Source organism: Epinephelus moara, chromosome 21 (genome assembly GCF_006386435.1).
Source record: "Epinephelus moara isolate mb chromosome 21, YSFRI_EMoa_1.0, whole genome shotgun sequence".
In the NCBI taxonomy this organism is placed as follows: Eukaryota; Metazoa; Chordata; class Actinopteri; order Perciformes; family Serranidae; genus Epinephelus; species Epinephelus moara.
This window is the reverse complement of record NC_065526.1, coordinates 23,152,686-23,164,990: the sequence shown is the minus strand read 5'-3', so window position 1 is coordinate 23,164,990 and position 12,305 is coordinate 23,152,686. Positions and strand designations below refer to the sequence as shown.

The 12,305-nt window shown below is 41.4% G+C and overlaps 1 protein-coding gene across 1 annotated transcript in view; it reads left to right on the top strand.

The window, feature by feature from the left end:
* Positions 1-12,305, top strand: part of LOC126382826 (receptor-type tyrosine-protein phosphatase mu-like) — a 224,656-nt gene that overhangs the window by 90,796 nt on the left and 121,555 nt on the right. The window lies entirely within an intron of this gene.

Here is a 12,305-nt window from a genome sequence, read left to right as displayed (position 1 = left end):
GCTAGTCAAATCGCCAGCGGCTAGTTTTAGAACGTAAGGCCAGCAGACGCTGGTCAAGCCAGAATGACCGCAGATGGCGTGTTCGCTTGCTGCGGCAGGTGCTCTGTTCCCGCCGAGCCCTCCGTTTCTGTCATCACATGTGCCGGTGTCTGACGATGGGTCACTGCTACTGATTAATTGGCGGTGGGTATTTATATTATTGTGGCGTATTTATTATGAATACAGTCCATCTGCTTGGTTTTGTTCATGTTTTTTCGCTGTTCCATCGCCGCTACAAATGCAGCTGTAGCCAGTATGTCACTATCACTATCCTCATTCATATGTTAAGAAGCTACAAATTATATTCAGCCACAAAATAGGCCTGAAAAGCTGTGAATCAGAACTGAAGTACAGAGAGTTGTTGCATAGAGATGATACACCATCTCATCTAGTTGCATTGGTGTGAACTAGCAGAATTTTAGAATGTTGCAGAACAGCGCATTGCAGGGAATTGCATGCTTCAACTTGTCTTGTTGCAAATCTTTAGTCTGAACTGGGCTTTAGATGGCACTTAAACATACTTGAATGACGTTACCTTGCATGTTATTAAGAATCTGATATTTCAATTGCATTGTATTTAGTGAACATTCTTTTAAGTGGAAGCAAATCTTACAAGGCCAAGCTTTTCAGCTACTTCAGATAGCATTATTTCTTTCATATGAAATGTGCTGATGCTTGATGAAGATTATTTTAGGTCTGTGCATATGCAACCTATTTTTGCAGAGTGTCTTTTATTGTTGTTTGCCCAGCAGCCTGACATGATATTCACCATTATCCTGATAATGGAAATTTACCTCAATCAACTTATTGTGAGTGTTTTTCATTGTGTTCTGTAATGAAATTGTTGCATGCCTAATAACAATGACATCCTACTGTATGTTTGAGCTAGACGAACTGAATACCACCGCTAGCAGGTATAGGTCACAGGCAACAAATGTAGTATCTCTGCCAATTCACAATTCATTTGATGAAACTCGATCTGATACCAAATTTTGTATTCTTGTCTGAAACAGGCATTGTGCCTTTTTTTCTTTCTCACTTGGAAAAAGTTCCTCTGAAGTTTTATTGTCAACAATCCAGTCGTATTCTTCCTGTAACAGGCCTTGCAACACAACACTGGAGTGGGCCAGCAGCCCTCTCTCAACTCTAGCTTGATAATGACCTGTCAATTACACATCAAAGGTGATGCCCAGGGAAGAGCAGTGTATGGAGCTTTTGATATCTGTTGCAAAAATAATTTGCGATCGTGAAACTGAGTAAAACAGGGTTCACTTTCGCTGTCAGCACTTTGCACGGTCCCAACACAATGACTCACGGATACAACAGAGAATAATAGTGAACAAAATAGAGAGAAACTGGAAACTGTAACAGTTCTGTGGGAAAGGGTGGTCAGAGCAGTTCAAGCAATCCATTCATTCAGCAGTTTTTATTATTATTGCCTCAGGCTTGTTGTATTTGAGTATGTAGCATCCCTAATTTACTTTTACAAACAAAGCATTTCAAAAAGATTCCTATTTTTACAAATCACCCCCTGCATACAATAAATAGCCATCAGGGCTCCATTGTTGGTAAAGCTCCATTGTGTTTCCTCTAAAGCCTCATTGCATTTGAAGCAAATAACTGCAGCTCACAATTGCCCAACATATATCACTGCCATTTTACATAGGTAATTATTTTTGTATCGTAGACGAAGCCCTCTGTGTTTTCATTGTTTCCACCTATAGATCTTCATTAACATTTTTGGCATATGGACATAAATTGTCTCATTTCTAAGTAATGTATCCTACCTAAACACCTGGAACAATTAGAGCTGTGCATACTTTTATAGCATTACAGGAAAACAGATAACACCTATGAACCAGTGGAATATCAACAACTTTAAATAAACTCTTTTAACTTTGGTTGCTGTTGGGAACAGCTGTGTGTCACAATAATTGATATGATTTATGGCTGGCTCCAGACATAGAGCTGAAAACTGCCCTACCACATGGTTAACTCGATAACTACTTGTTTATTTGGGTTAATTCTCGTTCCAAAGTCCCTGCGAGCTTCTTAATTCATCAGCGACGCAGATTGATATCATGTGTGAGGCAGAGTGGCACCTTAAATTTGGGTCGTTACATTGCCGCTTTACTGTGGGTGTTCAGACTCCAACATGTACATAAACACTTTGAGAACGCCTGATGATATTGTACAAATTGCCCTTCTCACAACATTAACCAGCTAAATTCCCATGCTGTACCAGGATGCCAACTCGGGGAACAAAACAAACCTAGCCTCAGCATTTTCCCCCGGCTAATGCTGTTTGGTGTCCAGAGAAATGCTGATGAAAATGAGATTTTTCTCCCCTCCCTGCCCAGGGTGTAACCCCCTCTCCCCACTGTGAAGGTCATGGGCTTATTCATTTTTAGTCTGGCTGATAGGGATGAATGACCCTACCTGTGCAGCCTTCTGAGCCAGGCCCAGCTTCTGTGGGGGTCCTGCCCCCTTGGCCACCCTGCCGGTCACAGTCGGGGAGATTGATGGCCCCGGCTCCTGAAGTGTGTTTGAGGAAGCAGCTCTTGATCTTGTCCGGCACTCTGCTGGTCTTTCCTACTGACAGGCTGGGCCTCAGCAGAGCTCCTAATTGAACGGTTAAGACTCACAGGGCTGTGTGATACATCACTGTTGATACAGGCAGGCCCGCAGACTCACTCCCCCTCTCCCTGCACTGCTGTCTGGAGGCGCTAATGAAAATCTGTGGCCACTTTAGAGCACAGTCTCTCACATAATTATTCATAGCCATGCCTTGGTCACTTCGCAAACTGAGCAATGTTTCTGATGACAAAGGATGTTTTAATTCAATCTTCTGTAAAATAGGGAATGTATAATGCAAGGACGCCACCAATTCAATTCAGAAGCAGGAGGTAGACAGGGGCAGCTTTGAAAGGTTTTTTTTTTTTCCAATGAAGCACTTCCATTACTTTTCTAGTGAACATCAAAAGAATGTCCGTATCCAAGGCTCTGTGATTGCTTGAGGGGGTTATTTGTGGGTTTCAAGGGTTTGCAGAATGATTCAAACAACATTTTGCTTTTGCATATCCTCATGTCTTTCGTCCGTCGATGTTGAATTTCACAGCTTGTTAACATTTGTTATCCCCCCCCCTTCCACCACCCCATTTTCCTACTGGCCAAAATTACTCGCCAAGCTAAAAAGCTAAAAGAGAAAAGCATTTGGTAACCATACTCCTCTGCCATGTGAAATTTGTGTCTGTGTGAAGTTGTTTACCACTTCAGAGTTCTCCACGCTTGGTAAGTGCTACTTGAAGGAAGACACTGTTTTATCAGGTGGTGCCCTAGGATCACAGCAGGGTGCCCTGCATTTCAGCAACACTATTGAGAAACCATCTCACACTGAGAAACCATTTCCAGCCCACACTAGGACGGCAGATAAGCGAGCCTTAAACAACTATTCCTCTGCAGTCGGAGTTGTACTTTCTGTCAGTGTGGAAAAGTATTATCCAGCATCTTCACATCGTAATCTGCTTTGGGTAATAACGGTCACAGACACATTTTGAACACGGATTCACGCTACTTTTAGAAGCATTTGAAACATTTTGTTACTCGAATAAAACAGCTATTCTAATATTTGTTTATGTAATCCTACTTCTGCTGAAGACTGTTAGTTATGCTACTTTTGACAGTGTCTAAATCGATCAGCTCTCAGTTGTTTGAGTTAGGGGTACACAGGCACACAGAGATAATTTCATACTAGTTTCCATGGTGAAAGAACAGTCTGTCCTGTGTGCCTCATCTCCACCCTATGGCCTTTGCTGTCTCGCTGGCTCTCGGGCGCTTTAAAAATGTCAGTACACGATGTCCATGCTGGGTCCCAACACCTGCTCAGACTCCAGCCTCTGCCAAGTCCACATCTCCGTCTATAAGTTGTCTCCATCTGCGCTCCGGTACCACGTGGGAGTAGTCTCATCTGTTTGTTTTTTACTTTGCCATTCTGTTGCACTGAGTGCTATTAAACACGGGGGAATGAGCGTTAATCAGGGATCAGCCCTCCCTTAAATACTCGTTTACAACAGTGGAGAGCAGGGAGGAGCTGCGCAATTATGTTCACCCATACCAAGGTTGGTTATTTGCATTTAGCCTCCTGGTTAATTTGTGAAGGACCAGGTCTGTTTTAATGCAAAGGCAGAAGAATGACAGCAGCGTCTGGCAACATGAAAATGGTAGTAATGGTAGAATCACTTTATTTGCCAAGCACAATCATTTGTTACAGTGACATTGGTGCTGGAACATAACAACTTGAAGGACAAGTGCGAAAGTTGCCACAGCGAATGTTAAGCCAATTTTCCAGCTTTTTTTTTTTCCAGCATGCCCCTTCTCATAAAAGTTTTACATTTATTCAGAAACATGTTATTTTTCCTCTCAACAATGTCAGCTGTCAGACTGTGCATGAAGTGGCTGTACCAAGCAAGGAATTTATTAAACACAACTTCATGAAAGGTCATTTTAATCAAATATGTGCTTGTTAGTACGTGCATTCAGAAAGCTCTCACTGCATGTGCAATACAATACTTTGCATGCCAGTGAAACTTGTACAAGGACAAACATTTCAGCAGCCATGCTCAATGAAGCAATATTGTAATAAAGCTTTCCAAACATGCTAAGGAATAAAAATACAATTTGGTGCCTCTTGACTGAAAAAATGAAATTCCAAATATTTTTCAAAGTGTCTGATGCACAAGACAGACACCAGAGTGGCTGCAACGAAACTCTTGTATGTACATCAGAGGCTTTAATAAAAATGCCGAGGCAGACACCTTCCAGTTTAAGTAAAATACTAATAACATGACTGTCTCTCCAAAAACTCTTCAGTCTTTTTTTACACACCACTTGTCACCATCGCTAACATCTTACTTTGTTATACCTGCTCCTGTATTGGAGAGATTAGGCTCATTTTCTTTACATGCTTTAAGGATCAAAATCACTTCATTTTCCTCATGTTGTCTGGAACACCTGTATCCCCTGTCTGTCTGAGATGCTTCATTTTAGCACCTCTGTTTAAGCCCCCCCTTCCAAAAAATCAACTGGACATGTGTCAGCATGAATATGATACAAAATCAGGGAAAAAATGAACATCATTGCAACCAAGATGTTAGCATGTAGCTACATGTAGCAATGCAGGCTACATAATGTAGATGTAGCCTGCCAGAAACAGATGACCATATGAAGAAATCCAACACAAGCTGACGTCAGCTTGTCTAGACAGTGGAAAAACAGTTGGTAACAGAGTATTCACAACAGTCTGAAAGCTGAGGTTGTTGCTCACAGGATTATTTTTACATACGTTTACCTCATTATCTTAAAATGTGGCCATGTTTTTCATAATTTTTTTGTAATCTGTGTTGAAAAACAACTCATATGACTTGGGGTCGATTCACAGCCTTTCGTGGGAATTTTATTGAAGACACAGCTTACAACTTCACATACCGCAACAATGAGACAGCCCTGTAAAGCAGTTCACCCAACATTCTTATACTCCTCCTCACATAAACATACCTAACTTTCCGTGTGTGTATGTGTGTGTGGGTGTGATTTCCTGCTGTTTCCAGAACTTGCACTTATCTTCATCTTACTTGGTGTTCTACCACACTTTTTTTCTGCCAACAACATCTATTTCCCCATCACAATGTTTCTCCATCACAATGTTTGCCAGGACACACTGCTCTAAGACTTCTCCCCAGAGTGAGACCATTCAGGGTTCCTCAGTTTTAATAAACATGTTTTGCTTCTAAGTTGACCTTAAGGGTCAAGTATTTCTAGGCCTTTTCACCACCACATCTGTTACTAAAATAAAACTTTCTTCATGTAGACATACAGTTCAGATGGATCAATTGTCAGCTAAGACTTGAAAAAGGTATAGTTTTTACCATGGCTAGAATGACCCTTTAAACCAGTGGTTCCTAACTGGTGGGTCATGGGCTCATTCTGAATGGAGAGCAAACTAGCTCATGACATGGTCAAATGCAAGTATGACACTGAACTGATTAAACTTTGTGGACCTTGAACTAATGACTAAGGAGAAATCTGGACCCCCTGGCCGGACCAATTGGGAACCACTGCTTTAAACCATTATTCTGTACATTGTGTCACTTCATATAATGCATACCTGTAACTGCATACAGTATGAGCAATACAGTCTTGGTGCAGTATACCAAGAGGAAGTTATTCTACGTAGAATGAAATACATGAACTAAATTGGTGTTTCTGTGTAGATCTGTATTGTTGCCCTTTTGTAAAAGCATATTGGGCATGATCAGAATGATATAAGCATATAAGCTGTACAGTTAATCGTCTGGTGATTCCAGTTACTGAAAAATCAACCTGTTCTTTCTCCATCTCCACTTTTAAACCTTACAAGTAATGAATAATGGTAAGTTAATGTCATTCCTTTTTTCGGCCATTGTTCAGCTGTCAAAAAAAAAAGGCTTTGAAAAGTGCAATCTACAGTATAAAAGGCCTTTTTCCCAACGTGTTCTTAATTTGTCAGGAAAAGGTTAGCTTTGATAGACAAGGAGATTTAATGACTTGGCTTAATGTAAGGACAGTTGGGGCTTGGTACCGCTTGTATAGAGTCTTTGCGAGTATTCTTATTTACCCTCAGGAATTGTGTCCAGCTCTAGTGAAAAAACTGGCAAATTTACTTCACCTGTGTTGAATTTGGAAAAGCATGACTCCCCAATGTCCACAAATTGTGAAAGTAAAGTGTGAGACCTTTTCTTTTGGAGGAATTTTTGTTTTGTATATTTACAGAAACTGTATACTTAAAGAATAAAAGAAGCAGAGGACAAAAGATGCTGCATAGCTGTCACATCCAAGGACAGAGATGCAGGTTGACAATACGTACTGTTTGCTAAAAGGGGGTCTAGATTTTAAGCTGTGAGATGCATTGTTAGCCTTCTAAACAGGGTAGTGCCTTCAGCATTCATTATTTCAAGTTGAACTTGAAGGAGAGCTACACCCATTTTCAAAATCAATATGTATTATTGCTATGGACAAAGACAATCCAAAAATGTTAGAAAACTCTCTCCCAAATCAAACAAGACTAGCTCAAAGCCTAGTATACAGGTCATGTATGAAATGCTGGAGGGCTTTTAATTTGAAACAGGAAGTGGCCAGCAGTCACCAGTCATGTTTGCCTTGGCTTTTGCTTTCAGGGCGAGACCCCATGTGGTCCAACCCAAGAATTCATGTAAATACATGTTAAAATGAAGAACAGAACACTTAGACACAGTCACACAGCAGAAGGGAGCTGCCTACTGTGGTGCTGTACCCACTGATCATATAACACAACCCTTCCTCGGTATGTACATCCCCACGTTACTGGTGGAGGCTGCGCAGCCATTTGCCACTATCAGAGCATGCAATAACGATAGTTTGAAAAACATCCTATATTGGCATCCATTACCAAAAGGAGACTATTGTCATTGTGGAGGCACCCGTTCTGACCTTTTAACGCGTAATATTTACTTCAGTTTCAAACAGTGTGTCGTTTCCACTTTCTCCCCATATCGGTGGCAGCACCCATTCTGACATTGTAACATGTAATAGTAACATTTAAATAAATTTAAGGCTTGATTAGGGGCGTCGGTGGCTTAGTGGTAGAGCAGGCCCCCCATGTACAAGGCTGTTGCCGCAGCGGCCCGGGTTCGAATCCAGCCTGTGGCCCTTTGCTGCATGTCATCCCCCCTCTCTCTCTCCCCCTTCACACTTACCTATCCTGTCCATTAAAGGCAAAATGGCCAAAAAATATCTTGAAATAAATTTAAGGCTTGTGTCATACAGACATGGTTGTTACATTAACAAAGGGATGAGGTAATCCGTTCTCCCCTCCGTCTAATGCGGAATTTATACTTCTGCATCAAATCGACGCCATACATACAGCGTAGGCTCTGCATCAATGTAAAGCCTATGCCGTACCCTACACCATAGCCAGAAATGTAACTTCCACAAAATAGCATTTTAAGTCTTATATGTGATTTATCCTTCAGGGATTTATACTTCGGGATTTATCCTGGCTTCATATGAGCAGAAGAGATCTCCGCTCGTCGTTAGGCTAAATTATACAATGTAAAATGCCATAGGCTTGTGCTAATAACATTAACATGGTAGATTTGTTTGGAAAACGTGTTTAGTATAGGACAGTTGTTTTCTCTGTGAACCTAATGAGTTGCAATGGAGCTGAATTCTGTAACATTACCTTTGTTAAATGTTACTGTTGTTCCTGGCTTCATATGAGTAGAGGAAAAGGCTGCTAGCCGCAAGGCAAATTTATACAATGTAAAATGCCATAGGCTTGTGCTAAAAACATTAGCATGTTGTATTTGTGGGGAAAATGTGTCCAGATAAAGACAAGTGCTTTGTCTGTGAATGCTGCGAGTTATAGTAAAGTAAGTGAAGAATAGTCTCTATTAAGCCATGTTTAATTAAAGTGTGTTTTGGGTGTGTTTTGAATCAAATAAACTTTACAGCACTTCACAAAAATCCCACTGCAGACTAGTGTTTTGGAGGTTTAACTGCAGAGTGTCACAAACACACACCACTGCACAAGTATAAATGCTCACAACAACATAGGCCACAAGTATAAATCTCACTTAAAACAAGCAATTAGCCCATGGATGGATGGCTAGTTAGCTAACTAGCTTGTTAATTTTATCATGGTTTAATGCTAACTTTACAGTGTTTACAGAAAATGATTCGAAAAAAATTGTCACTCATTGCAACGTGTGATGAGTGACAAGAGTGTGTGAAAATGAGGAATACAGTAATACAGGACTGTCAGTGTCCACGGCTCTGTCAGCCTGTCAGCACCCATTATTTTTGAAAGAGCAACAGCCAATGGGGAAATGCCAACACTGACGTCATCAGTCACTTCGGGCAATGGTGTAACTCACTCACTCACTCACTCACTCACTCACTCACTCACTCACTCACTCACTTTTGTGTTTACATTGCTGGCCTCACCTCTGCGGTCCAATCGAAAACTAGAGTGCTAAAACTTAAATTTGTGATGTCATCAAGTGTAAAGTCTGGAGCTGCTCCATAGACAGTGAATTGGTAAAGATGTTATCGATGACACTGAGAGCACCCAGGAGAATGTTCTGAGTATATGGGTACATTTTTCTGTGTCACAACTGAGAACACCACAAAAGAATAAAGCTAATTTGGACATAAAGGCCAGACTTTATACCCTATGACATCACTAACTTCTCTGGTTTCTGGCTTTGGGAGAGAGTAGCTCATGTTCACAAATATTGATTAAACCATCCTGGGCCATGGAAATAATGTACTGATATTCTTACTTTAGGTGGTGTTCCCCTTTAACCGTGTCAGTATATTTTGCCTTGCCAATTCTCGTCTAACCCAGCTTTAACATTTTATTAACAAAGGTAGAATGATGATCTGTCAGCTATAACTGCTATTTCTTCCCCTCTATAACGTCATGCATGTCTACAGGGCAGATTGCCTCGGTGAGGTTTAACCGTTTATGATGGTTCCTTTTTTCCCCCTTTACGGCTGAGATTGAGCAGAGCTGTCTTTGTGGGTCTAGAAGGAAATTGTTTGCTCGGTTTGATGTGTCTAATTAATGCTATTATTGCCTCAAGGCATGAATAGAAAGCCACTTCACCTCACCATCTCAGATAACATTGGTCTGGTTTGTCGGCCACAATAGCTGGCAGTCATGTGACCTATAGGGTTTATATATTGTCTGAGGCGAGGCGAATGAAAAGCCTTGGTTTGAGGCCCATTGAATTTGTGTTCTTTTGTCAGTCAGAGAAAACAGGGGAGATTGAGTTTGTGGTGTGCAGGAAGGTTATAGGAGGACCACAATAAAAGTCTTTTTATCACAGGCAGTTGGAGGTAGAATGGTGAATTGTGTTCTATGATATTGGCTATGCAAAAGGCAAATTGCGTTCTTCTCAAGGACACGTCTTCAAACAACTGCTGTTGGAAAGGAGAGTGAGAGAGACTCTAAATTTATAGCCGTTTCATTATTATTATTTCCCTCATCTCCATCACTCCATCTATCTATTCCCCAAACACGAAGGAATCGAGACTCTGAGAACAGATGTGCACAAACGATACTCTGGTGACATCCAAGTAAACTCATTCTCCTCCTACTCCAGAGCTGCCTCTCCAGCTCCTCACAAACAATTATCATCGAGGTTGTTTGTATCCTCAACTCTTGAGCCTCGGGAGAATGATAAATAGCTGTAGTTTAGTCAGGCTTGGCAAGATCCTTTTTTTCTGCTGTTTTTAAATTTGAACTGAAATGCTTCTCAAGGTCTTTAAATGTTTCTATTCCCCGTGTTTAATTATTCATGGTCTATCTGCTGTAATTTTTGTCACAGATTTTCTCCATCCTTTTGCTGAATTATAGATGTCCCATTCCCCTTGCTCGGCGTCCAGGAAGCACTCATTCAGTCTCGTTGTATAACTCTAACTCAAGAACATTTCTGCGTCTGCTCTTCAACTAAAGGACAGGAATGTCAGGAAGGCTGCGATTTATATCCTGTATTCCCCCGCCTAGATAGCTAGATCTTAGATCCCATACATCTCCTAAGTAGGTGGCTCAGAAAACGCAGCAGCCATTTCACAAAGTCAAGCGCTTCACATTGATTTACACTCCGGGTAACACCCTGAGTTGAGTGCGACACATGCAGGTTTTTAGCGACAAATGACAATGCCGCACGGGCCATCTGGGGAGTGTTGAAGTTGAAGAATCACCTTGGTAACCTCCCGCTGCTCCAGTAGAGATTGCGTCCCCGTCGGTAAATGAGGGCTTGTGTTCTTCCTGTGCGTAAACCCTAACCACAGGCGTTTTCCCCAGGAACCTGAACACAAAAGACAAAGCCCGGTCTGACAGCAGAAATGGGTGTGTGTGTGGGCATGTGTATGTGTTAAGACAGATGGGAGGGGAGGAAGGTGGGGGGGTCATTCCTGCCTGTCACTCTGACCCCAATCACCGCACAGCATATTGGTGGAAACGAAATGAAAGATTGATTTAACCAGTTCCACCTCCGCTGCCTCTGCTCTTCCCATCAACTGGCTGTCCATTTGTTTTCATCCGGTTGGTGGACTCACCTTTTGCCCCTGAGGCAGACTTGCTAGGTTTGTTCTTTTAATCCCTCTAAATGGTCAGTGATAGAAAAGACTGCCCGCTGACATTTTATACCCTCTTATTTATTGAGTTATATATTCCATTTCCGTTTTTTAAAATCAGATTTTCCAATACTGCAATCGACAAGTGCAACTTTTTATGACTTGGTATTTGAAGCAAAGCGGAAAGAGGTTTGCCTCTTGTAGAGAAGTCTTAAGCAGTGACGATATCAGCGCCAGTGCTTCGCTGTTGTACACTGCAGCACAGTACTTACTTCAACCCCACCCCCTACTATATGCCTTCATGATTAATAAACTGTGAAACCCCTTTTAGATACAGTGAACTTTAAACTACTGAACTGCCCAGTATGTTGCAAACATGATGGGACTAAGTAACCATTATTAATTCATGAAATTACTGATTCCATGGAAATATACTGTATATATGGTTTATCAGGCACATTAGCAGATGCATTAATGGTGTGGGTGTCAAAGTATCTACTACTTTTTGTGCGTTTAAATGCCCCTAGCACTATAATGGTGCATTCTACATAAAAAAATGCATCCTTCTCATCCCTCCCAGTGTCATAAATCAAAAAACACATATGCATTGAACATATCCTAATGGAATCTGCAAAACTCTGATGTTCATCGAGGATAAACATATTTGAACCCCTGTAGAGATCAAGCAAAACAGGCACTCCTTCAATCTTAAGATCTTCACTATCAAACATAATCTAGTTGATTGTTATCTGTACATTAATCACTAGTTTCATGACACTCACCGGCCTTGCTACTACCGGGTTGGACCCCCCTTTTGCCTTCAGAACTGTCTTAATTCTTTGTGGCAGATTCCTCAGAGATTTTGGTCCATATTGACATGAGATTTGTCAGCTGCACATCCATGATGTGAATCTACCGTTCCACCACATCCCAAAGGTGCGCTAATGGATTGAGATCTGGTGACCCTGGAGGCCATTGGAGTACAGTGAACTCATTGTCATGTTCAAGAAACCAGTTTGAGATGGTTTGAGCTTTGTGACATGGTGTGTTATCCTGCTGCAAGTAGCCATCAGAAGATGGGTACACTGTGGTCATAAAGGGATGGACAC